Source organism: Caenorhabditis briggsae (assembly GCF_000004555.2).
Source record: "Caenorhabditis briggsae complete genome, chrIV, whole genome shotgun sequence".
Classification (NCBI taxonomy): Eukaryota; Metazoa; Nematoda; class Chromadorea; order Rhabditida; family Rhabditidae; genus Caenorhabditis; species Caenorhabditis briggsae.
This window is the reverse complement of record NC_013487.2, coordinates 6,493,334-6,496,586: the sequence shown is the minus strand read 5'-3', so window position 1 is coordinate 6,496,586 and position 3,253 is coordinate 6,493,334.

The window sequence follows — 3,253 nt, the reverse complement described above, 5'->3', positions numbered from 1 at the left end:
CTAATCCTCCCCTAGAAATTTCAGCAAAGCAACTTTCCATCTTTCCTCCGACGTCTCTGCTTCTCTAAATCTCTCATCTCCTGCTCTCTCTTTTTCCCATTTTTGGGTCTTCCCCTCTCCCGACGACGTCTTTTTTATTGTCTGCTAAAAACCGAATGTCGTCAAGAAAAAAGGGAAACAGAGAGCTAATCCTTCCGAAAATGTTTCGAAACTTTCTCGCTCTCTTTTCTCTTCCAAAAAAGCATTGATAAAACGATGCGACATTTCTTTTTCTTTCTGCCAAAATGGTTTGGAAGGGATTTGTGTGTGCTCTGAACTGCCAAAGAGCTCATCGTCAATCTTCTCATTGTTTCCTGTGATTTTGTTTTTCCTCTCTGAAATGACGTCGTAAATCAAAGAAAGGTTGAGCTCCATGCGAAGCTCTTAGAAAGCATCAAGTATGGCTTCATCTCTTTTTTTTCTCCGTTTCAAGTTTTTTTGAAAAATGATCATCGATCTAAAAAGATTATCATCGACTTGAAGAACTGGCGCCGTAAACTCTATAATGTCTTTGAGCCAACGTTTTCGGTCCCTGTGAGAGATATCAAACAGCCGTTTATAAAAGATTCTCTTTCAATTTTTTTTTGCTGTTTCAAGTTCTTTTGATAAATGATCATCGATATAAAATTCCGATCGGAGGCTTCCCATAAAATTTGGCACTAAAAATTCATTTCTATGTATTTCCCTAGTGTTTCGGACTCTCTAATGTGTCGGTCATCTTCCCATTGCTTTCCTCCGGTTTTCGAAAACGCCAATCACCGACATCTGCCACCACTTTTTGGGGTTTCCGTCCCGAATTGGTGACACTTATTCAATTCTCAATGACATCGACGACGGGACCTCTTGAGCCGAAATTGATGAGAGTAGAATGCTCATTTGGTAGGATTTGGGTTGTGGGATGAAGAAAGATATTGGATATTCGGAGAAGAGAAAGCTAAAAGGTTTTTTTCTAGTGTTTTTCTAAAGTGATTTGGTTGCTTTGGAGTACTGTGAATTAAAAAATTCAACTCCGGCAGTTCTGGAAGTTAGGAGCATCTACGCATAAGATTCCAGTTTCAAAATCTTATTAACTTTGATTCGATTTCATTGTTAATCTGCCACTTTCCAAAATACCCACTAAGAGACATGAGACAATTGTGTTCGAGTGAACAATATCCTATCTTGAAATTGACCTGAAACGGTAATAGCACTCAAAGTGCTTTGGTTCTCGGATAATTGAATTTTTGGTACTTTGAACAGTACATTTTAAAAAACCAATTTTTAAATACTTTCAAGGCGATATTTGAAGCAAACTACCATGAACTCTCTAATAAAAGGTCACCCTATACTTGCAATTTGAGCTCAGTTACCTGAATTTCGGGAAGAGATATCAAAAACCTGTCAACTAATTTAATGCTTGTCATAATACCACCAGCATTTCAAATGTTCACACATACAGGGCGGCCTTTTATTAGAGTGTTTACGGTATATGAAAAATTGATTCTCGTTGAATTTCTCACGGAACTTCAAGTACCAATAGTTTCATTCGAATCAGCTGATTTTCAGTTTTGTGAAACCGTTTTTTTAACTCTGCATCTCTCAATTCCCCCCTTCTCATTAACCGTTTTCCCCCATTTCCTAATCCTCCTCATCGATCCCATCCGAACCCTTTCAAAAAACGCTCAAATCCATTAAAAGCTGTCGTCGGCACACGCGTTATTCTCTTTCTCTCTCTCCCTCTCTCTCCTCACCCACTGATTCCATGCAAATCCATTCGCATTGGTTCATTTACATTCCCTTCTCTTCTTCCTTCCGAAATGAGCCGACATCCGTCCCCATCCGTTTGCTTTCTATCTCTCTTTTTGTGCCTGTTCCGTTCGGTCATTTTGTCATCGAAAACACAGTCAAAAGAAGAAGAAGAAGCCATCTGTCCTCATGTGCATACAAATGGATAACCATTGGGCATAGTGAACCGTAATACATCATATCCCCCGGTTGAGAACGGAGACAATTTGAACACTTCCGGCGCCATGGAGTTTGTAGAACACCTGGTGTCTGGTTTTAATTGTTCCACTGAATTAGCCCCTCATATTCATGACCCTATTCTTTCTAATTGTTTGGTCCCCAAAATCTACAACTCCATATCTTTTCCTCTTCCCAAGAACCCAAAAAACACTTGGGATCTCGCAACATTTTGTACTTTCCTTCCTCTTCCTTTATTCTTCTCATCACATTCTGAATGCATCCGTTTAGAATAAGAAAGCGAATATCCGATGACACAGTAGAATCAAACGTGGAAGTGGCAGCTGCCACGTCATTAGGCAATCCATGTATATTGTGATATTTGAAGATGTTGAAGGCAGCACACAGATGCCACCTATGTAAGAAGGGCACCCCATCTTTTATGGGTTTTTATGATTATGGTCCACGGGCTGTGCTTATGAACGGAATTGATGAATTTCCGAGAAGGAGAATGTATTTGTGCTCGACTAGGATTTTTCTTGAGAGATTCTATACTTTTCGACAGATTTTTGTTTTATCAGAAACTACCGTTTCATTAAAAAATTTAGAAGGATTATTCTAATAAAATATTAATGCATCCTTGATTAATAAAATAACAAATGAAATTGCGAAAACGTTGGAAAAGTAAGGCTTCATAGAATTCTAAATGATGATATTGAATACAACCTCAAAGTTCTGAATTCGTTTTTCATCTGTTGCTCTTTTTTGTAGGTTCTCCCGATGAAAAAAACCGTGAAAACTAATGGAATTATTCAGTGAGACAAAGTCTGCATATCATATGGGCCGAGTGCCTAAAAATTCCTTCAGATCTGCATGTCCACGATTTCTAAAAGCTTTCAAAGGACTAGAACTTCGAAATAACATGACAGTTTTTTTTTAACTAGAGTTGATAACAATTGATTGCATGTAAAAAATACACAACAAAATCTGAACTTGTTCTGTACTTATTCAAATGTACTGAAACAGAAAAAAACATTGTTTCACAATTTTTGAATTTCACTACCGCCAAATTAAAAAGAACGGTACCTCAAATAGTATGAAGATCGGTCTATCCACCTAATATAGAAACTAAAGTAAGAATGATTGAGTGGGAGAGAATGTGCTTTTTTTTCGAGAATGGGAAGTGGTTGTTCTTCTCCAAAAAAGAAACCCCAACGTCCTCTAGTCGGTCGTTCTATTCTCTTCTCAGTCCAATTCCATTCCCATTCGCTTT